The following is a 24,823-nucleotide window of genomic DNA, read 5'->3' as shown; positions in this document are numbered from 1 at the left end:
GACATCCTTGTTTAGAATCTTTGGATCTTTGAAATATAGTAAAGAACAAAATTGTCAGACACAGATGAACATAATTTGGAAGAGTCAACATGGTTTTTGTAAAGGGAAATCATGCCTTACCAATCTACTAGAATTCTTTGAGGGGGTCAACAAGCATGTGGACAAGGGAAAACAGTGTACTTTGATTTTTAGAAAGCCTTTGACAAGGTCTCTCACCAAAGGCTCTTAAGCAAAGTAAGTAGTCATAGGATAAGAGGGAAGGTCCTTTCATGGATTGGTAACTGGTTAAAAGATAGGAAACAAAGGGTAGGAATAAACGGTCAGTTTTCAGAATGGAGAGAGGAAAATAGTGGTGTCCCCCAGGTGTCTGTACTGGGACCAGTCCTATTCAACATATTCATAAATGATATGGAAAAAAGGGGTAAACAGTGAGGTGGAAAAATTTGCGGATGTTATAAAACTATTCAAGATAGTTAAGTCCCAGGCAGACTGCGAAGAGCTACAAAAGGATCTCACAAAACTGGGTGACTATGCAACAAAATGGCAGATGAAATTCAATGTTGATAAATGTGAAGTAATGCACATTAGAAAACATAATCCCAACTATACATATAAAATGATGAGGTCTGAATTAGCTGTTACCACTCAAGAAAAAGACCTTGGCGTCATTGTGCATAGTTCTATGAAAAGATCCACTCAATGTGCAGTGGCAGTCAAAAAGGCAAAAAGAATGTTGAGAATCATTAAGAAAGGGATAGATAATAAGACAGAAAATATCATATTGCCTCTATATAAATCCATGGTATGCTCACACCTTGAATACTGCGTGCAGATGTGGTCATCCCATCTCAAAAAAGATATACTAGAATTGGAAAAGGTTCAGAAAAGGGCAACAAAAATTATTAGGGGTATGGAAGGGTTTCCAGATGAGGAGCGATTAATAAGACTGGGACTTTTCAGCTTGGAAAAGAGATGACTAAGGTCCAACTGATCGCGGCTCCCACTGGCCGCGGATCGCTGCTCCAGACCAATGGGAGCTGCTGGAAGAGACGCCGCTTCCAGCAGCTCCCATAGGCCTGGAGCAGCAATGAGCGGCCAGTGAGAGCCGCAATCAGCCGGACCTGTGGATGGGGCAGGTAAACACACCGGCCCGGCCCGCTAGGGGCTTTCCCTACACAAGCAGTGACCCCTGTTTGAGAAACCCTGTGATAGAGGTCTATAAAATCATGACTGGTGTGGAGAGAGTAAATAAGGAAGTGTTATTTATTCCTTCTCAAAACACAAGAACTAGGGGTCACCAAATGAAATTAATAGGCAGCAGGTTTAAAACAAACACAAAGTATTTTTTCACACAACGCAGTCAGTCTGTGGAACTCTTTGCAGAGGATGTTGTGAAGGCCAAGATTATAACAAGGTTCAAAAATAGCTAGATAAACTCATGGAGGATAGGTCCATCAATGGCTATTAGCCAGGATGAGCATGGATGATGTCCCCACCCTATTTGCCAGAAGCTGGGAATGGGTGACAGCGGTGGATCACTTACTGATTATTTGTTCTGTTCATTCCCTCTGGGGCAACTGGCACTGGCCACTGTCGAAAGACAGGATACTGGGCTAGGTGCACCTTTGGTCTGACCCAGTATGGCCACTCTTATGATGCTACATCCATCCTTGTTGTTCATTTGTTTTTAATCTATTGTGTGTTCTGTGGCCTCTCCCCTTATTGAGAGGTGGGGCTTTCATTCTGGGTGGACCAAGGCCCACCTCCCAGGATTCAAACAGGCCAGCAGCTTTCCCTGTTCTCTGTTTCCCATCCACTTTCCTCATTTTAAACCTTTTATCTTCATTTCTGTTCCTGCTCTATCATTTGAGCCACATATTTATTTGATTTCTGAGCTCGGTGGCCCCTTCTTTTATTGGGTAGGGCAGAAGTTATTATATCCTAGGTTAGCTTAGACCCACTCTCCTGGGATTCAAATAAGACAGCACCTTTCCCTGCAACTAACAAACATCACATTAAAAAAAAAAAGGTTCTGAGAAAAGTAATAACTGATTTTACCAACAGCTGTAAGGTTACTCTTTGTAACTCCTCCCATTGACCGCAGTTTGTAGTGGACACACATTAGACACCATCTATGGCAGTAATGGAAATCAGGCCACTCATACATTTAAAAACGGCCTTAAAGGGAGAGAATAATAAAATCCAATACATTTTATAAAACTTTAAATATTACCTAAATTAGCTTTTCCATAGATCAGAACATCACTGCTTTAAACTCCAGTGTTTCACAATCAGTCAGAAATGAAAGCTTTAATCCCACCAGAAAGGAAGAGGGGATTCCTTATCTTCTAACAGTACACAGCTCCTGTTTCTAGCCTCTAGGACTCGGAAGAGATCAAAAACTTCATCCTGTTTCTTGTCCAGCACTGAATATTACCCATTTTAGCCAGTGCAGTTTTGAGGGGGGAGGGAGTTCCACATCATGTGAAGAAAGAAGAAAACATTTCTACGGATTTGATTGATGTGTTCAAGCAGCAATTGTCTGAAAGCTGATCAGAAGTTTGGAGTGCAACAGGTAGTGTGGGTGAAGTACAGGGGAGGTGAGCATAGGGTATAAATGCAGTTTATCACATGACACTTCAATTTATCAGAGATACACACGTGGTGTAATCTCTATCTCTATGTGTATACATACACATGCAGATTAATGTAAATTCTCTGCCATTACGATCACAGAGAAACAGCAAACCTAAAAGACAACCAGACTCAAATCTGCTTAACTTTGACAGACAGGATCAGGCCTATTCAGAGCACTAAAACCATCTGTTTTCAAGCATGCAGTTGCTGTCCCTTCAAATGCAATTTATTGCAACTCCTATAATGTATACATCCCAGAATGCATTTATATCTTGGTAATATCAGAACGTCATGCCATTAGCTTGAATGTTTAACATACCACTGCACAGACAATGAAATGCTGGGAATGGTTGTTATTATAAAGGGTGTTGTTCACCCAGAGTAAAATTTCTAATCTCTTTAGATGGCATGTAAATCTAAATTTCAGAATGATCTCCAAATCTGAAAGATTGCCAGGTGCAAACTGCCTCTTGCCTTTTATGATTGTATAGCTAAATAAAGGGATGTTTGGTGCATCACACTCAGATGTGTACTTAAATGAAAAAAGTAAAGTACTGCACATATTGAGTGCATGACTTTCTGTCTCTGAATGTTGGGGGGGAGGAGGAAAGGAGAGAGTGAGAAAGACTCTGGTCCACTGATTAGGCACCTATCTGGGAGGAATCATTCTTTCATTATTTATCCACAGTGAATCAGCTTCAACAGGAGAGATCAAGGGAGGCCCAGTTCAAAATATCCCACAGTTCCCCAACGCACATCACTTACTCTTGAATTCTATATTAGATCTTGTCTTGACAGATAAAGATAAACTGATCACAGAACTATAAATTAATGTAATGTAAGTACAAATTATCATGAATTGATCACATTTATAATATACAAACAGAATTGACTCCAGACCAGAGCTATCTATACTTTTGTGCTTTAAAGGGGCCAATTTCACAAAGCTCAAAACCCCTATGATACAAATCAGCTGAATGTAATCAAAAAAATGTGAATGATAAATGTGAATAGTTTAAGAACACTTTACTAGATGCTCCAAAAGTCACAACTGAGGAAGGGTTGATTCTGAAAGAGATTTGGGGGTCATGGTGGATAATCCGTTGAACTGAAGCTCCCAGTGCAACACTGTGGCCAAAGGAGCCATGTGCAGTGGGGCCAGCACAAGATCTATGGAGCACTTAAAAAATTCTTTAAGCCCCTGAAATAGACCTTGTGTTCCCCCTGTGCACAAGGATGAATTGCACTGGGAAGGTTCTGGTCTCCTGTGCCCCCCTCCAGGGATCATGGTTCTGAGGGCAGAAGCTTGGGGCATTTTAGGTAGAGGGACCCTTTGGTATGGGACCTGGGTACAGAACCTCAACCTTTCTATAGATCAAACAATCCAATGAAAATTCAGCAAGGAGATTTTTGTGGAGTTTTACCAGTCCAGCTCCCCCAAACCTCTTCCCACAGGGATTTCCATGAGGGGAGAGAAAGGCAGAGCTAAACCAAGGCTTGCACGGTTCTTACATTTCATTGCCCTTGTAGTCATAGAAGCAAAGTAAGAATTGTTAGATTGTAAACTCTTGGGGCAGAGACTATCATTTTGTTCTGTGTTTGTACAGCACCTATCACAACAAGGCTCCTAGGTACTATGGTAATACAAATAATAATAAGAGTTAAAGGGAAAGGCAGTGTATTGGTGCATTTTAGGAGTCACAGCTGATCATTGGAAACTTGGAAATGGCAGACATCCCTCAAACTGTTGGTATGCGGTGCACAGGTCTCATAGCTCACATTCAATAAAGCTTTAACTAACAATCCCTTTGATTCATTTGGACCCTTATTTTATCTAATATCCACTAGAATAAAGAAAGGAAAAATAGAAGTGGATCACAACTGAATTACCTGATTCGCTTAGTTACCAGTGGGTATCCCCACAAATATCTTCCCAATGTCAGGGGTATACAAGAGGAGGAGGACACCATATTGTCACTCTCAAAAGGTTCTCCCTAAACATACTACCTCTGGAGTGACATGTTAGCCTCCAGTCATCATTGGCAGATGTTGTCTCTTTCCTGGAAGGATTAGTTTGAAGCAAAGTTGCCAAAAATATTCAGCTTACACTGGGGGTCTCAGCTTCACAGTGGCTGGAGGTAGGCCAAAATGGTTCACACAAGTTTGGTTCTCTCAACTATAAATCTTATAGTTTAATTTATTATCTTGCCTCTAGGTGGTGTTCATGTCTGAGTATTCTTGTATAACTGCAGTGTAAGTTTAACTCAGTAATCACATACGGCATTGTGAGTAAAAAATTCAATCATCAGGTGGTGTCAGTTAACAATTAGCTGCCTATCAGGTTGGAAAGAAGTCTCTCACTACTACTCCAGCACCAGTGCAACTCCAGGGGTAGCAGCAACAGAGTGGGAGCACTAGTGTAGACAGGGCATAGGTATATTTACCACCATGTCATCTAACCTATCTCTGAGCAACTTTAGATACAACAGTGGTAAACACACCTATGTTCTACCTAGAGTAGCACTCGAACCAGTGTAGTTGCACTGGTGCTAGGACAACTATGGAGATTTCTCTATAGTCAGGGACATTGAGTGCTCCTCTGATGTGAAGCAAAATACAAACTCTGGGGCATAGGAAGGATGTCATTCTGAAGTGCCAGCACTTCTGTAGAACATTTCAAAGGCAGGCCACTGCATTCCACTGCTGCAGAGAAGCTGTGCCAGAAAACAGCACTGAAGGAGAAAATGGACACACCATGTTCTGTGTATGCCTTGTCCTGTCTTGAGTTGTTTTGCTTTGCCTTTAGATTTTAAGCCCTTTGTCAATAGAACTAAACAGTCAACCTGTGGAACTCCTTGCCAGAGGATGCTGTGAAGGCCAAGACTATAACAGAGTTCAAAAAAGAACTTAATAAGTTCATGGAGGATAGGTCCAAAAATGTCCATTAGCCAGGATAGGCAGGGATGGTGTCCCTAGCCTCTGTTTGCCGGAAGCTGGGAATGGGCGATAGGGGATGGATCACTTGATTACCTGTTCTGTTCATTTCCTCTGGGGCACCTAGCATTGGCCACTGTCAGAAGACAGGATACTGGGCTACATGGACCTTTGTTCTGACCCAGTATGGCCGTTCTTATGTTCTTAAACACTTACTGTCAGTATAATCAGAAAGGTGCTACATGATGCCACATTTTCCATGATGTGTCCTCAACTCTGGAATTTGATTTCCTCCTTGATCTAACAGAGTCCGAGGCTGATGACTAGTGGGACCCCTACAAGCTTTATCTATTTTTAAGGTTTCCCAGAAAGGGGTGAACTAGGAGTTTGCAGGTTTTTTAAAGGGCTGGTCATATTTAAAAATCCAGAGAGGACAGAGGGTGAGGAGAGTTCTGTTTGGTTTAATCTGTATGATCTGTTTATATTTTAATGGACATCAGCTTTAAGGCAAAAGGACTTTTTAAAAATCCAACTACATACTCTTACACTGGAGACTGGGCAATCACACATCCTCTGGAGGCTCCTGGGTGTGACAGCTAGCTTCCATTCAGCTTAAACAAGGAACAATTAAATACTCCTTTGTTGAAATAATGGAAAGCCACCATCCAAAGACTAGACTGCTTGCTAACTTGGGGAGTAGCTGGGCCATTTGGTCCACTGGGTTTCCCAAGAGTCTGATAAATGCAGGGGAAGGGGATTGATTTGATTACAGCTGTGTCTGTGTGGGAGAGAAGTAACAGAAACACCAGAGAAGCTGATGGGAAGGGGATTGATTTGATTACAGCTGTGTCTATGTGGGTGAGAGGCAGTAGAAACACCAGAGAAGCTGACAGAGAAACAGCAGGAAGCCAAGGGCATAGCCAGAGTGAAATGCACTTGCAGCATGACTCTGAGAAAAGTTAAGAGAACTTTTGAGTAAAGCACTGGTTGGAAAGATGCTTGGGAGTGTGAGAAAAAAAAACTGTCTCCTGCTGTTTGATTCCTTCTGTGTTGGGCGAAACAGAACTATCAGTTCATTCTTTGTAAATGAATAGGATTGTATCAGAGAATACCCGACTCCATCATCAATTTCTTCTCCTAATGGAAACAACCCACAAGGCCCTGAATTTTGGCTAACTATTCAGGTCAAAGGGGGTAACAATACTGTAGGTGAAATCCTGGCCCCATTCAAGTCAAAGAGAGTTTTGCTATTGACTTCAGTATGGTCAGGATTTCACACTGTGTATATGTATACTTAGAGTGCTGTATAAGTCAAAATGATTAATAAATCATAAATTAATATTCCAAATTACTTGAAAGACTATTAGCCTTACTAGGAATTCACGAAAACCATTAACTTAGCATAGAAACCCTATGTGCACTTTGTACTGTATGGAAGTTCTATGTACTGTATTTTATAATTCTGCCTGCAGTACCACAGTATTATTAGTGTCTCCCCAGGTTGATATTATCATTAAGGGACAGTAAAGCACTTCCATTATCATTTAATTTTTCCAGAGGTTTGTAATTCAGCTGCTGCAGTTTGCTACAACCTGAACTCTGAGGTCCATAGTCGAGCGCCTCATCATTTAACAAAAATTCTATTAAAACACACACAAGGAATGGGACTGGGTATCTCACAAAAATGGTATTGAACAGGAGCCTGGCACCAGCAAGTCATTTGGTTGAATCTGGCTTAGTTGGGTGGTATCTGAAAGTTGTTCCCATCTGATGGCTGTTCAGTGGCCTATGTAAAATGAGTTAATGGTCTCAGTCCAGGGATCTACATCGCAAAAACCACTGCCACAACTTACACTAATTAAAACCCTTGGTAGCCTTAGTAGGGAGGTAAAGGAACAAATTGGCAAGAAGACTAAAATACTCTCTCATCACGTAGAGGTGGGGTCCTCAAGGTCCAGGATGAGATACATCAGCTGGGTGGGACTGGGAAGTGGTAACAGGCAGGGAGTGGGGAAGCTTGCACTGTTGCTGCCAGGTATGCAGTAATTGCTACGTGCGGATAAAAGAGGACTTTGGACTCCAGGGGTGTCAGTCATTCCAGCCTCTTCCAGGAGAGAGACATTAATTTTAAATTTTAAACAAGAAATTTCCCTCCCCCCCAGTATGATATATTTTACATAGTACATAATTTCCAATTACATTATGGGATTTATTTGTGCTTTGATGCATGAAGAGTCACTCCTATGTAGTTCCACATTGAGATAAGGCTCTATATCAAACCCAGAAGAGCAAGGAAATTCCTAAATTAGGCTACCCCACATCCTTAACTCTTCATTGAGCCTAGTATAACGTAATCTGTAGCTCAGAGACTCCTACAGCACTTGGATGAGTGTAACATTACTCAGGTAACCTCTGCTTTGAAGTTTCCTTCTCTTGCTGGATTAAACCGAAGGTGAATTTCCTAGAGTAATTTATTATAGTTGATACTATAGCAGAACATATTCGTATCACCACAAAAGAACGCAGTTACTTTGGTTGAAACCTTGCTTCCATTGAAGTCAATGGAAAAACTCCCATTATTTCAAATGGGGCCAGGATTTCACCCTTTGTTACATTCAATGGCATGCCTGTGCTGGAAACAGCATATAGCATTCATATAGCCTATTCTTAGCTGACTGTAAGTAATGCTAAGGGTCTATTTTCATGTTATGCGAGTGTAGGATCATGTCTGTACCATGTCTGCAGCATATCTTCTGCAATTTTCAGCTATCTAAAACTAATTTGGCTGAGCTGCCTCTCAGATTATAATCTAACTGCATTTATATAGTCCAACTACAAGGTAGCGTTCTTATATGTAAAGACAATTTTCATTTATAAACACAATGGGCAGATAGATTTCTTTGTTCTTTCATTCCCCCTAGTCCTGATAATCAGTTGTAATTACTACAGTGGCAAGGCAGAAAACTTGATCCTGTAGGATCTCTATAAAGACATCAGCATTTAAACTTTTGTAATGTCAAGCTCTTTAGTCAATATTTTATGGCCATGGAGGGATCACAGTAATTGATAATCATGTAACCATGGTAACATTTATTTAGTCATTTGCATTTATTTACCGTGCCTCACTTATACTCTAGGTTTTTTATAAAAGAGGCTTCTTTCATATATTAAGAAAGTAGGGTGCCCAAACAAAGCTAACACACTAGATCTTAATAAAGGCCACCTACAACTTCCCAACTCCAAATAATATTACTCCAACCAAGTTCCCCAATTAATCACCCCCAGAAAAGGCCTGGGAAAGGTAACAACCTCAAGTTCACCAAATGTGTTGATGGAGAATAATGTTAAGGACAAGAATATCCAATGCCCGTTGAAGTAAATAGAAACCCATTTGTCCATTTATTTCAATGGCCTTTGGATCAGGCTCCAAGATATTATTTTAAAATATCTGCTACCTAATGAACATTGAACAGCTATACAGTGTAAGACTCCCAACTAGGATTGCCTGTTTAAATGGTACAGGTTCTGTTCTTTAAGAGGAACCATTTATCTGAGACTGGTGGAATTACACCTACTTCCCCCACCCCTACTGTGATATTGACAAAAAACTTGGTAATGGCTAGGCAGCTGGTGTACTGTGACCTCGCCTTACCTTGTTGACCAGTACTGACACATGATGTTCTTATGCTTCCCATCTGCTGGTTGCACCTACCTTTTGTCTCTGTTCTTATACTTGGATTGCAGCCATATCAGGGCAGGGACCATCTCTTTGTTCTGTCTTTATACAGCATCTAGCACAGTGGAGTCCTGGTCTATGGCTGGGGCCCCTAAGCAGTTCTGTAATACAAGTAATAATCAGGCACAACCACCAAAACACTGCCAGTAAGAAAATCTAAAATACTTCATATGCTGCAGGCGGCAACAGGGGTACTGGCTTTCTGGGTCTTACATCCCTGGGTTTACTTTTAACATTGCTCTCTATTCACTTCACCATTTTCATTAATAGGAATTTTGTATCCCCCACATTGCTCATCAAAATACCACAAAAAGGGCTATATTTAATGGGTCAGTATAAATATGTAAGGTACAGCAGCATCTACTCACTTGAACCAGGATTTTATTTGTCTCTTGATCTGATTCTCCCCACTGAATCAGCCTTTCTGCTGCCATAGCATGGACTGTGAGTGGGGTCACTTCCCTTTCCTCATTCTATACAGTCAGATGGTACATATAGGATTTTCCCTGCAATACTTATTTGTGTTTCATGGTCATACTTTATCACAGATGACTTCCTCTCTCTTTTAAATGAGGTTCAGAGGGTTGGAAATAACAGAAAAATCCTCAGACAGCTGCGGAGTGTTTTTTCTTTTACAGTCCATTTGTTCTGTTGCAAGATTCAACCAGTGTCTTTTGTATGACATAAAGCCTCTTGTTTGGCAGCTAGAAGTAGCATGACTTTTTGGGCACCTTGTACAGTATGTATTTTTGGCCATGAACTAGTTTTATGCTACACCAATAAGATATATCTATCGGGCATGCAGTTTTGGTGTTAGTTCTTAAAAAAAAAAAATAACCAAAATGCCCCTTGATTGGGCTGAATGAGGAGCTGTTCCTTTAAATGGGTGATATGAAATGGATGAACACTTACTTCAGTTTCTGTGAATAGTACTGTGCTTTATATCTTCAAAGTATTGTATAAGAATAAGTAATGAATACTCCTAAGCGCCTAGGAAAGCACCCACTCCCTGCCTGCTGTGGCATGGAGCAGTCATGGCTTCACTTCTGTTTCCCTCTTAGTCCCAACAGTAGTCCTGCAACAGGCCTACCATCCCACAAGGAAGCCCTCTCTAGTAGCAGCCTCTAGTACAAACAGCATAAAATAAAAGCATCTTCCACCTGTCTTGAGGTGCACTTCCACTCCACTCACTTGTAGAGCGCTGACCCTCCAGTTTCTTCCTGAAGGTCCACCTCTTACTCAAACCACTGACCTGCAGGGCTACTTTCCCAGAACTTTTCCAGTCCTTTATGGAAGTTACCCAACTCTTCCTCAGCTGTGCCTGATAATTGAATTGAGTCATCTGATCCTCAGACAGTCAGGATCAGCTAGGGATTGGTTAGCTGATCATGGCAAGTCAGGCTGAGCTTAACTTGCCTCAAAGGTAGGGTGACCAGATATCAAGTGTGAAAAATCAGGATAGGAGGAAGGGCGGGGGAGTGTAATAGGACCCTATATAAGAACAAGCCCCAAATATCAGGACTGTCCCTATAAAAGTCAGGACATCTGGTTACCCTGCTCAAAGGGCCAGTCAGCCTGTGACAGATTCATTTGAGCTATGTGAGGATAATTATTATTATCCTCAATTTACAGATGGAGAATATGAGACAGGGTGGGATTTGCTAAATCACCTAATTATCTTAGAAGCACAACACCCATTGATGTTCCCTATACAAGTTGAAATGGGCCATGTGCTCCTAAGTCACTTAGGCACTTCTGAAAAATTCCATTCTAAATGACTTGCCCAGTACAGGGAATCACTAGCAGAACTGGGATGAAAACTGAGGTAGTCCTGTTTGCACCACCACACTCAGTCCTCTAAACCACACACTCTGCTCCTTTTATAGGCTGATGATGATAACATGGTCTCTGTTACCCACACCTTTGTCACTTCTCAGATAGATCATAGCAATGTAATACACCTGGGCATGAAGCTTTCAACACTTAGGAAACTCCAACTAGTACAGAATGCTGCAGCACATCTCCTCAACAACAGAGGATCCCATGAACACATCACCCCTGTCCTCTCCTCTCCACATGGATATCCCACAGAATTTTGAATCAAGATCAAGGTCCCAGGAATGGCTCCACAAAGGTACTGAGGCACCTAACACTCATATTGTTTTTAGGTGTCACTGTGATCCACAAAACTGCTGTTTGGCTGCTGCCTATCCCCACAGGTGCCTAAATTTGCTCAGTGCCTACATTTTCGCAGTAATAGTTACCAAGGTGCCTAAGTTCTTGCCTCTGAGCATAAGCACTGCTGCCTCCCTCTAGGTACCTATTGCCTGCCTAAGCCCCAAGGAGCAATCCATGAACCATGGAAAGGCAGAGGTTCACTCCCTGTCTCCTGTGTAGGGCCCAATCTAGTAGGCATTCTTAGAGGACACCTAACTCCACACAAAAGAGGGGAGCTCCTTTCTTACAGCCAAGTGATTAGTGCACTCACCTAGGATGCAAAAAACCACAAGTTCAAGTCCCCTTTCTGCCTGATGAGGTGTCCAGCTGTAATTTTCGTAGGCCACCTCAACGTTTTATGCACTATTTCCATTTCTGTTAACTTGTTCTTCTTAAGGTTTTTATCCCTAGCTACAGTTACCCTGACCCCACTCAGTATTGCTCTTCTCCTCACTGTCTATGAACTACATTGTTTCAGTACAAGAACACTCACAGTAAGTGGCTGTGCAGAGACAAACCACCTCTTCATGGAAGTATTGTGCCTCAGTGAAAATTATAAATATATAGCAACACATACACGTTTTTTTTAAAATCTCCCTCCCCCACCCAGACTCTCCCAAAACAAGGGACTCCGCTGCACAGCTTCCACTGCACATGCATGTGACTGATATGTAGTCAAGTTGCTCAATGTGAAACTGGAAGGCACTCGCATACTATGGTGAGGAGCGCAGTATAAGAACCTATACAGAACAAGATAGAATAGAACAGTCTGGGATATCTCTGTATTAATGGCTAAATAACTTTACTGGTCATCAATCTGGCTTCAAATTAATTGCAGGGGCAAACCTGCAGAGATTCACTCTAATTGCTAGACCTTTCAGGGTTGATTTTTAAAGGAACCTCAACCTAACCTCCAGTTTTGTGCCCACAGTTAACTGCGGATACAAACCCAAGAATGTAGGAATCCAGCTCAGGGCCGGTGCAAGGATGTTTCACACCTTAGGTGAAACTTCCACCTTGCGCCCTCCCCCGTCCCCAAGCCCCTGCCCTGAGGCTCCCCACCTCCACCCTGAGGCGCCGCCCCCCACGGCAGCTCCTCCCCTCCACCCTGATGCACCCCCCCCATGGCAGCTCCCCACCCTCACCCTCACCCTCAAGTACCCTCCCTGCCCCAGCTCACCCCTGCTCCGCCTCCACTCCGAGCACGCCATTGTCACTTCACTTCTTCCGCCTCCCAGGCTTGCGGCGCCAATCAACTTAGGCACCGCAAGCCTGGGAGGCGGGAGAAGTGAAACAGCCACAGTGTGCTCGGCGAGGAGGCGGGGTAGGGGTGAGCTGGGGCGGGGAGTTCCCATGCATGCCGCCCCTCCCTTACTTGCTGTAGGCGGCTTTCCCCGCGCTTTCCTGCCCCAGCTCCCTCCGCCTAAATGCCGGTGGTGACCAGTACAGCCGAAGATCCGGCCGCCACAGTAGCTGTAGAAGAAAATGCCGCCCCCCAAATCCTAGCACCGTAGGCAACCACCTAGGTCGCCTAAATGGTTGCACTGGTCCTGATCCAGCTACTTGATTTGTACATGCAGGTCAGGTAGCCAGATGTCTAAATAATAGCATTTACACTTGTAATTACAGGAGGCTGGAAACTCAGTTTTACATGACATCAGGTCCTTCTTGATGTAAAACATGGCTGGAAATGGAGGTCCTGTCCTGAAATACCAGGAGAAAAGCTACCTCTAACTCAGCCCAGAAAGCACTGGAAATTTTGGTGTTCTGGTAGTTAGAAAAATACATTTTTTCATAAAGATAATTTGGCCTGTATTCAGTTCCTAGCTTCATTTATGTTGAATGGATCATATTGTACTGGCCTTTGTCAAGCAGCTAAGCCCAGTGCATTTGACCCTTTGTGGAATTTTGAAAATACTCTATAATACCTGGGATACTTAGAAGTAACCATTTAATAAGGATTTTGTGACCCACATCAATGTCTAAAAGCTGTCTGTCTTCATATTTATTTAGGGAACCACAAGGCTGCTGATGAAGACAATGAAAATTGTCTACAGCTTGTCTATGCAAACATTTAGTTCATAGCATGCTGGGATGTGAATCTACCTCGCACAAGCCTGCCACGGACTGTGTGTACCTTGCTGACATGCATTAGCAGTTGGTTAATGGGTGCCAGCAGGGTGCACATGGACAATTAGTCCGTGGCACGCTAATGTGAGGTAAATTTACACCCCAACTTGCAGTGATGAAATGTTTGCATAGGCAAGCCCTAAGAGTCTGAATGAATTCCTGCTGAAGCCAATGGGAGTCTTTCCATTGATTTTAATGAGGTTAAATCAGGGATTTCATTACAATTTAGATGATAAATCAAGATGAATCTCAAAATTTATTTGATATGTTTGAAAAAAATCAAATAAACTTTACACTACCAACAGCAATTGCTCCATATACGTTTTACAATGTATGGAATAAATTATACACGTTAAAAATTATCTAAATAAATGTTTAAACAGATGAAAGTACAATTTACCTTAGAGCTACTACAGGAGAGCAAATGAATAACCTTTGTTTTACCAACTCCGTGATTAATGTACATATTTGCGAGACTAGCCAGTTACAATCTACAGTGTCAATAGGCCTCATTTTGAACCGTTCTGGTCTTAGATCTCTGTTTCATGTTAAGAAGGAACTGATGATACATATTTGAATATCCTTGTCCGATGGTACAAAACTTTAATATAGTTTAAATGAATAATAATACTCATCACTTAGATAGTGCTTTTCATCCATAAAGCTCAGTGCTTTACAAAGCGTTAGGTCTCCTCTACGTGGCAATTTAGTGCATGGCAAGCTGGGGTATAAATCTACAGTGCACTAACACCATGCACGCTAAGTGACCATGTGGACTCTGCTGCTGCACACTGGGTCCATTGTGCACTTCGATCTACTGCTATGGAACTTTGTGTGTGCCAGGTTAGTGTTATAGATTTACAACCTAGCTTGCCATGCACTAAATTCCCATATAGACATGCCATTAGTCTCCCTGTTTTTACAGATGTAGAAAATAGGGCTCCTGTATTTTGGATCACAGGACCATAAAACTTTGGGAAAGCTTGAGTTCAGATCCAAACCCTACAACTGGCCACTTTCTCTAGAACTGATCAAATCAGAATCTTCATCCAAATACTTCTGAACTTTGGAAAGGTTCATATCTGGATCTGATCTTTGTAACTTGGACTAAGTTCTGATTTGTAAGGGAAATGTAGATTTTCAGGTGACCAAGAAGTTACTGTAGCAAGGTTCATTTGCAGGTAACGAGCCCAATGGTATTCAGTGCACAGAGGCTCAGTGCACAGTAGCAAGTGTAATAATATAATTTTGAAAGTCCATTTCTCATGGCAAACCCCTAGTTCCTTTTGTTTTAAGATCTATTAACTGATGTTGAGCACCAATTCTCCTGCACATAGTTAGCAGGAGAAAGTAAGTGGGTAAGTATGATGTTGGGCTGGGGGCAGTGGCGGATTAGCCACTGGGCTGACGGGGCAATTGGGGGACATGGAAAAATTGGTAGCCCTGTGCCCTGCTCCCTGGCACTAGCACCAGGCAGGTAGAGCAGGGCAAGCCCCTGTGCCCCAACCCCATTTCCCTGGCAGGAGCAGGGACGGATGGGGAGGTGGGTACTGCAAGTGGAAGAGGTGGTGAGTGGCCCCCACTTGTCCTTGCCCAGGGCCCCACTGTAGCCTGATTTGGGATGTGTTAGTAGTGTTGATTTAATTTATCCACTTAATTTAATTGTAATTAATTTTAATATATTAATAATTATTATTATGGTGTTAATTAGTATGGGTTTAGGTTCACCAATTTGTTTGATCAGAAGATAAAGTTCATCCTGAATCAGGCTTCACGGAGTTTATAAAAGGACCTTCAGGGGTATGATAGGAAGCTCACACTAAGACCTTTTATTAAAATCAATGAAATAGTAAGCAAATGGTAAAAAACAGTTAGAATTATAGAGTTACAATTTTCAGAGTAGCAGCCGTGTTAGTCTGTTTCCGCAAAAAGAACAGGAGTACTTGTGGCACCTTAGAGACTAACAAATTTATTTCAGCATGAGCTTTCGTGGGTTACAGCTCACTTCTTTGGATGCACAGAGTGGAACACACACAAGATATTTATACATACAGAGAACATGAAAAGGTGGAAGTACCCACACCAACTGTAAGAGTTCAATCAATAGTGGGTACTTCCACCTTTTCGTGTTCTCTGTATGCATAAATATCTTCTGTCTGTGTGTTCTACTCTATGCATCCGAAGAAGTGAGCTGTAGCCCACGAAAGCTCATGCTGAAATAAATTTGTTAGTCTCTAAGGTGCCACAAGTACTCCTGTTCTTTTTTTAGAGTTACAACTGTATTACTGTTATTCAAGAGATACATATGATAATACAATATTATGTGCTGCAAACTTTGGTTAATACTCAGACTCTGTTTTAATAACCTGGTGTTGGAAGATACAGAACCACACCTCTAGCAGTTCCGACTTCACGCCTCTAGCAAAGGAAGCTAATGCAGAGTTGTTAAAGCTGTTTACTCTCTAACTAAACTCAATAAACCTTAAACTGAAATAAAATGTAGGGAAACCAAGCTTAGCCTAGTCCCCTAAAGCTTAAAGTTTGAAAAGAAACAAAGTACAGCCTATTAATAGTTAATAGCCATCGTAGATGAGTAGCATTGATACGTTGTTGAAGATGGAGACAATGAAGATAGATTGCCTCTCAAATAGCGAGATGAATCGCCTTTTTATAGGGCATTGGTCAGAAATCCTTCGTCTTATGCCCAAATTTCATCCTTCCCACACAGAAGTGTTAGGGTACACTTACCCCATAGGCTAGTATGTATGTGCGTATGGATGACAGGTATGCACGCACTTGTGGTGTACTTGTTAAGTCTGTGGGTACAACGTTCAAAAATCCCCTTTGCCATCCTTCATTGTCTATTGGTTTAGGTAAAGGTCTCTAGACATCTGCGTAGGTGTTTTATCTATTTGGTTAACAAATATAGGTCATCTTTACTTTCCTAGGAAAAGTGTCCCAAAATATGCTAACTCTGCCTTAGCTTAACATACAGGGTTTTGGCCTGCAGGTCTCTTGCATTACAGCCAAACTTATTTTTAATATAAATCTATAAACCTATTACATCAAATACTCAAATTTATAAGAAAAGATATATCTATGCAAGCAAGCAGATTAAACTTTAGGGCTACACCACAAAACAGTAATTCGCCTCTAGCTGGGGGGCACAAAGAGCAAGTAGTGAAAGCAACTGTTTATCTGTGAGAACGTGACAGCAAGACTAGGATCACAGTAGAGCAGGCTTTGACTGCAACATATTCTACAAGAATTGCTTACCTTTATGCACAGGAGTTGTACCACCATTAGAATTACTTACATACACACAATATCCAGGCATGTTAGGTGCCCTGCCCTCATCTGGGTATCCTGCTGCATCCAGCTTTCATTTGTGTTCCCCACATTAACATTAGAACTTCACCTACAGAGATCATGTGTCTTAATTGGCAGAGTTCTTGGGCCAATAACTAGTCTCACTTTACTCCTTCGCTATTTAACCACCAGCCTTTCTCAAGTTTGTAATCTGTGAGCAGTTTCCAGTGATTTTTTTAATAAAATGTCTCTCTCTCTGACTCCCTCCATCGCCTGCCCTGTTCAGTCTGGTTTCTGAGAGAAGTCTTGTCTGGGTTCTGTCAGTGATCACAGAGCTTTCTGGTTTCCTGATTTCTTCCCTGGCTTCTTCCAGTATTTTTCCTCCTTCTTATGGGAAAATGTTTATTTAGTCATCTGTTCTCCATCAGCATTTGTGGCCTCTGAGGCATAACACTCAGTTAATTATTTCAGTAATCTCTAATGTTCCTGTTAATGTATTACCCAAGCCAAGTTTTGGAGGCCTGTCTTTCCTGGGCTGGGCCTCATTGATTTTGTGCTTTAAATAGTTTTTGTAGTTCATCCCATCTTGTGCAATGTTTCCTTTATTGTCTTTAGCCCAATCCCAATTTATAATAACCCTAATCCCACTCAGTATTTGGGTTTCTGTTACTTTTGGTGAACTACATTATCCCAATCGGAGAAAACTCACAGTAAGTGGCAGTGCAAAGACAAACTACCTCAGCACAGAAGTATTGTGGTTCAGTGAGACACACTAGAGAGGTGGACTAATAGCAGCTCTACTAGCCTGTACCAGTTCTGATGCTCAGGACAGTGCAAGGATGGCTTGTACTTGGCCTTTGCCTCTGTGTACAAGGGAGAAGACAGACTCTTTACCCAACCAACATTTGAATTCTTATAAATATTTTCCTTTGGGCCCCTGCACCCCAGGCTATATTATAATTTTCACTAATACTCTTTCCTATCAGTTCCCCATCTGCTTATAGAAGGGGGCTGTTTCCAGATATTTCACTGGTGCTGTACAATTGCCTGAATGCTTGTCCCTTCTTCTTACAGACTGATTTACATTAAGGTTGACTGAAAAATTTCCATCATAATTTGGTTTTTGACAGAAAATTTTTTTTCATTTAAAAACTTTATTTTATTTTATTTTATTATTATTATGCAGGAAGTGTCTGCATTACTCAAAGAAATTCAGTTTGTTCAGTTGAAAATTTCCAGGGAAAGTACCCCCCGCTATTTTGTGCCCAGCTTTAATTTACGTTCTCTGAGCCAGTACTCTGGTAAGCCTACTGTTTAGATGTAGGGAACCCCACCTGTTTGAAATTGATCGATTTCATAGAGAATTTAAGTGCCATAGGAACTGAAAAATCTTCTACTTGCATCATTTTTTAGTCACATATCCAAGTTCCTACTCCGCTGTTGTGATTCTTGGCCATAAGGATTTATAGTGCTGATATTACTCTTAAAGTTCTAGTCCCATCCTATTGTTCTCAGTAGATCTGCCTGATGGAAGTGAGCAGAGAATTTCTCGAATTTATTTCCAAATTCCACAAGCCTACAGCAGTTTGCATGATCCCTCTCAGTCTAATGAGAAAAAAGTACACTGCAGAGTATCCTTCTCTGTTAAATTAGAGACCAGGCTAATAATGCAAACTTCTATTTTCTCACTCTGGTGGTGGATGCCCATGGAGTGGTGCAACTTTTGGGGGACATGCTAGTGCAAAAGACTAAATAAGAGAACAGGACATTTATAGTTTATATACATAAGCCTCAGAACTTCAGATATTTTTGCAAGATAAAACCTCCTTATGATAAATGTCAACAGCAACATTCAAAAAAGGACATGTGTAAAGGTAACACACCTCAGTACGGGATCAGATATTGGTTTTGAGTGGGATAGTGAAGTTCCACTGGAGGGCGACAGTACCTCAAACAATTAGGAAGATTGTATTTGCCAGATGTGACAAAATTCCTCCTCTATCTTGGTGGGGCCTGCGCTTATTGGCAGATTTGCTCACCTCAGTGATCTTCCCCACAGTCTGGGTCAACTCCTCTTGTGTCTGATCAGGAGTTGGGAGGTTTGGGGGGAACCTGGGCCCACTGTCTACTCCAGGTTCCAGCCCAGGGCCCTGTGGATTGCAGCTGTCTATAGTGCCTCCTGTAACAGCTACATGGCAGCTACAACTCCCTGGGCTACTTCCCCATGGTCTTCTCCAAACACCTTCTTTATCCTCACCACAGGACCTTCCTTCTGGTGTCTGATAACGCTTGTACTTCTTAGTCCTCCAGCAGCACACCCACACCCTCACTGCTCCTTGTGCCTCTTGCTCCCAGCTACACACACACAGAAAACTACTCATCCAGTGACCAGTATATTTGCCCTCTATCAGACTCCTGTACCTGGAGGAGGTGGGGCAGGGCCTACAGTGCCTATGCACTCAGGTCCATGACTTCCACCTCCAGGCCCTGCAGAGGCTCCTGTATGGTGCAGGTAGTCCGGCGTGGAGCGTATTGGCGCACGCCTTCCTCCGCCGCTTCCGAGGGCTCCGATACAACCGGCAGCTCTTTTACCTCAGTCCGAGAGGTCTTCCGCAAGACCTCTCCGGCTGCTGGTCTTCTACCAAGACCTTCTCCGGACCTGGAAGCTCTTTTCAATGACCAGGTCCGTGGCGGCCACCGTGGGGGCCGATCTCCTCACGGAGTCCCTGCTACACAATCCCCAGCTTCATGTACAGGTGGCAGAGTCCCCCGTGGTGCGCCGGTGGCTGGTCTTGGCAGGAGTCACCAGAGTCGGAGACCTCCTGGACTACGACTGGGGAGACTGGCTGGATCCCCTGAAGCTCGCTTAGCGCATGGGGCTCTCCAGACCTCGTACTCCCCGGCGCGTACTTCAGGAGGTGAAGGCCGCTTTACTGCCTGCTGCTTGGGCTTACCTCGACCGGGTCCTGCGAGAGGGCACGCCCCGCCCACCCTCCACCCCAGGCCCCATGGACATTTTTATAGGGCCCCTGCCCCATGGACCCAATCGGCCCCCTCACCCTTTCACTGCGAGCCGGCTGCACGATCTGCAGCTGGTTCTGTTCCAGGCCGCGCTATGGAAACATCTGTACACGCTCGTGCTCCACACTCTCCACTACCTCACCCTCGCGTCCCACCCCGATACCAAATGGCGGGACCTCCTGCCACCTCTCAAGGGTGAGAAGCCCTGGTTGGCCAGCTTATACTCTGCCCTGGTCCCGAGGCCGGCCGGGGATGTAAGTTGGTGGCTTCTTCACGGGGCCGTGAGCACGGGCGTGTACTTGGCGCGGTTCACCCCTGTCCCCAACACCTGCCCTTTTTGTGGCGTGAAGGAGACCCTGGCGCACATTTATTTAGAGTGCGCCAGGTTGCAGCCCCTGTTTCGGCTCCTCTTGGACCTCCTATTGCGTTTTTGGTTGCACTTTTCCCCTGACCTGTTCATCTATGCACTCCCTATCCGTGGCCCCATGAAGTCGCGGGATCTCCTTATTAACCTCCTCTTAGCCCTAGCCAAACTAGCCATCTACAACACCAGGGAGAGGAGGTTGGCTGACGGGATTTCCTGTGACTGTAGGGTCTATTTCCGTTCCTCCGTCTGTTCACACATCCGGGCAGAGTTCCTCTGGGCAGAGTCCACTGGCTCCCTTGACGCCTTCGAGGAGCAGTGGGCGTTGTCCAGGGTTCCCTGCTCGGTGTCCCCATCAGGTTCCTATCGTTTAGCCCTCTGAACTCACTCCTGATCCTGTTTTTTCATTAGTTGTCCCACGGAATTACTTGGTGTCCCAGACCTGTGGGTCCTCCACTTAGGCTGGGGGGAGGTCCATTAGAAGTGGGTGGGCTTCGCCCGCCCACCCCCCCTGGATACCAATAGGACCAGACTCCTGTACCCCACTGGTCCGGGTCTGTCACATACTGTAGAGTTAATGGCATTCACTTATCTTTCTCTAGCCAGCCAAGCAGTTGCACAACCTATGATCTTATACTCTCTTGAGGGAGAAAAAACAAACCAAGGAATGCAAATGTTATTTCAAACATTTTCATTTCTTACCTAGCTGTACAAGCTATGCCATTGATGTTAGATATTACTTTTGAAAACATAAGTGCATAAGTGGGAGTGTGGGCTTTGGCTGGGGGTGTGGGCTCTAGGCTGGGGCTGGGGGGTTTGGAGTGTGGGGGCGTGCTCAGGGCTAGGACAAGAGATTGGGGTGTAGGAAGGGGTGCATGCTGCAGGCTTGGGGGGTGGGGCTCAGGGCTTAGGCAGAAGGTTGGGTGTGGGGTCTGGGAGGAAGTCAGGATGTGAGAGGGGGTTCTGACCTGGGGCAGGGAGTTCAGGGTGTGGGCTCCGCCTAGGCGGCGTTTACCTCAGGTAGCTCCTAGTCGGTGGAGCCACGGGGCTAAGACAGTCTCCCTGCCTGCCCTGGCTCCACACTGCTCCGGAAAGTGGCCGGCATGTCCAGCCCCTAGGCAGAGATGCGATGGTGGATCTGCACGGTGTGCACTGCCCACATCCATAGGTGCCATCCCTGCAGCTCCCATTGGCCACGGTCCCTGGCCAATGGGAGCTGTGGAGCCGGCGCTCAAGGCGAGGGCAGTGCCTAGAACTTCCCTGGACGCCTCTGTGCCTAGGGATTGCTTGGAGTGTTAGCTGCTGGATCTGGAGCCCTAACTGCACTTTGTTTACAGTTATGAACATCTCAGAGTTATGGACAACCTCCATTCCCAAGGTGTCCGTAACTCTGATGTTATACTGTATGTCACATTCCAAATTTATATTGCTTTTCCATACACTGATAGCATTTTACACCCAACTTGCACAGGTGTCAATGACCAGCAAAGAAAGCATGGGTGGAAGAGGACAGCAAAACAGCATTTGTAAGACTGAGGATATAATGGAAAGTGTGTCAAGAGAAGTTTGAAGGGAAAAGGATTGGAACTGTGTCACAGAGTGCTCTGCTTACTGTTAGGTGATGCCCCCTTTGGGCAATTCTGGGGATTAGCTCTGCTTGGCCAACACCCCTTTCCAGCAGTTGGACTTCATCCCTCTCTGTCTGCACCCCACTGTCTTGCTCCAGCAGGTGCTGCTTCCTCTGTGTGTCTCAACCGACTGGCCAGGTCACTAAGTGTTTTCCCCTTCCAAGATAGGATACTTTGCAAGTTTCTCTGGATAAGCAGTATTCAACAGTCCTCACGCCCACTACCCTGACTCCTGCTGTGACTCAGACAGTCTGCTAGTTCACTGCCCCTGGTAGTACCATTTGGCACTGGTTGGTGGGGGTACCCAGGCCTGCCTTCTAGAACTCTGGGTTCTAGTCCAGGGCCCTTTACCAAGCAGTGAAGGTGTGCAGCTTCCTTCCCCTTACTGCTCTTGCCACTGGACTACTGCCTATCATGCTTCCCCTCTTCCTAGTCAGACCCTCTCACCTAGTTCTCAGTGATTCCTATCCCTCAGAGAGAGTGACTACCACTCTTCAACCTTTCTCTGTTGCCAGTCTCTTGGGTTTATGTAAATCCCACCTGTTCCCTCACAGGTGACCTTGCTTCCAATTAGCTGCCTCCTCATAGCGTAAATCTCTCCCCTGTTTACTGCTTAATTGGTTGATTGGGCTTGTCTGTCCTAATTCAACCTCTCAGGGCCAGTGGCATCACAACTCCAAGATCTATGAACCCATGTCATAGACCAGGAGGAGTAGTGAAGAATTGTGGGCACCTCAGACCCTGTATAAACGAGAAATAGAGTTGAGAAATAAAGTTGCACAGGTGTCAATGAATATGTGTGGTGCAAGGCAGTGAAGAGCCAGGCTCTGAAGGAATTTGTTGTCATTGAAGAAATCGTGTGAGGTGTGGGCTAAAGAGACTTATTTTTTTCTCTCTTTTTGTAACTATAATTGTACAACTTGTATTGAGCACTAAAAGAGGAAGCTGTAATTTCTCACCTGAGATTCAGCCATCTAACATCGCTCACTCCAGTCCCTCTCTTTTCAGTGTTTGCCTGGAATATAATGAAAAGGCTGAACAAAAGAAGGGGCAAGGGTAGCAGTATTCTGTTTCCTTTGGCTTTTGATGTTGGACTCTTTTGAGGTTTCCTACATGGGGGCGGAAAATGCTGTGCTGCTACTTGGTGCAGTTAGATGGGGCTAGTGCTCCTTAGCTAAGGTTTTTATTGGTTAAATAAAGTGTACAAGTTGAACTCCATCAATTAGGGTTCCAGAAAACACCAGTGTGCTTAGTGTACGGTGCTTTATGACCCTGCTGTGAGAAGAAATGCAGATATTTGGCAGATCCTATCATTGATGTCATGTGACTCTAACAGATGCTGTTATCACTGTGACAAGGAAGCCAAGGAAATGTTGAGCCACTAGAGTCAGTTAGCTGTTGCTTTGAACTTGGTTAAAGCTTAGACTTAGTTTTACATAAGAACACACTGAAGGTTTCTGGGCACGCTCAGAGGGAAAAGATTCAGTCAGTAGCAAAGGGACTGCATAATTATTTGCCTAACAGCCACATAGACATGGAAATGTAAGCTATAGTGCTGCTTGAAGAACAGAGATACAGGCTGCCTGTCTGTGAGGTTCATGCCTGGCAAAGGGGTTGTGCCTATTCACTCACTCACTCTGCCTTTTACTATCCAAGCGAGCGATGATGATATAGGTTTGTATAGCTAATCAGTGTGAGCTAGTCAGAGGAGTGGTAATAATGTTAAACATTCCCTCTGCCTAATTTTCATTGTGTTGCATTTTGAATTTAATTATAGTATATGTTGTGCTCTAATAAGTGTAAAGAACCATAACCTTCCCTGTGGGGCCTCCTTCCATGTAGTAGCCAAGAATCTCAGTGAGTTTGCACATGGGGAGATTCCTTCACATTCTTTCATAAGGTCTGTGCAGTTTGCTCCTCAACACATGTCAGAAACAGGTGAGGGAAGGAGTCAGCCTCCAAAACCAACAGATCTCAGAGGTTCTGCTGAGGTCAGTTACATGGCTCCCCCTATTTCCTCTTCAATCCTTGGTAGCAGGACTCTTGGAGGAGTTGCGCCGCCAGGGGCTCCCCAAGCAGCTGCTACCTCCTCGGTATTTCTCTCAGTGGAATTTCCACATCGCTGAAGGAAATATAGGCCCCAGTTCAGCAAAACATTTACACACAGGCTAAACTTTAAGCATGGAAGTCAATGGGGCTTGTGACACTGCACCTCATGTTCTTCGTAAAAATATTGTTGTAATATGAATATGGCATAACTAAGATATGTTTTCTGTGAGGTGGGTCATGTGAGGTATCATTGGAAAGGTTATGATTTGCTGAATGTGTGCATGTATCAATTTGTAAGATAGGAATATTGACTATGTAACAATTACAACCGTATGTGCACTTGGGGAATGCCCGCCAGACAGTAGGCAATCAGCCTGAGTGGGCAATTAGGAAAGACAATATAATGGATCTTTGAAGATGCTGGGCTCTCATCTTCCTGGAGTTCTTTCCTGTGGACATTACAAATAAACCTTGTCCCATGGTGGCTTTAACACTGCAAGGTCATGTGATAATGTCACCTGGTATAGAGTACCACCTTGAACACTGCTGGTATTTCTGCACTGGAAACAAATTTTTACGTTAATCCAATTTAAGGCTGGGAAGTGAGTCAATCAGGGCTCTCCACCATTGCCTCCCTGCCCAAGAAGGAAGAATTCGTAATGCACCTGAAGAAACAAAGGAACTAAGCTGAGGAAAGGCAAGAGCTGAGTCCAGGCTGAGATAGAGGTCTAGCCTAGGAAGAGACATAACTGGAACTCTAAGCTGCAGAAACACTGCAACATGCCTAAAACAACATTT

General features: G+C 43.8%; 1 long non-coding RNA gene across 3 annotated transcripts in view; it reads right to left on the bottom strand.

Annotated features, from left to right (window-relative positions):
• The window catches only part of LOC127056841 (uncharacterized), a 58,054-nt gene that overhangs the window by 1,064 nt on the left and 32,167 nt on the right, over window positions 1-24,823 (bottom strand). For 2 of the 3 annotated variants that reach the window (XR_007775934.1, XR_007775935.1), the window contains 2 exons: window positions 9,284-9,408; window positions 2,059-2,132 (listed from right to left, as the gene is read on the bottom strand). This is a non-coding gene — a long non-coding RNA (uncharacterized LOC127056841). Of the gene's footprint in view, window positions 1-2,058; window positions 2,133-9,283; window positions 9,409-16,930; window positions 17,255-24,823 lie in introns of those variants that run through there. The other variant, XR_007775936.1, reaches the window with a different exon arrangement.

Source organism: Gopherus flavomarginatus, chromosome 8 (assembly GCF_025201925.1).
Source record: "Gopherus flavomarginatus isolate rGopFla2 chromosome 8, rGopFla2.mat.asm, whole genome shotgun sequence".
In the NCBI taxonomy this organism is placed as follows: Eukaryota; Metazoa; Chordata; order Testudines; family Testudinidae; genus Gopherus; species Gopherus flavomarginatus.
The sequence above is the reverse complement of the archived record's forward strand: the minus strand, read 5'-3'. Positions and strand labels throughout refer to the sequence as shown.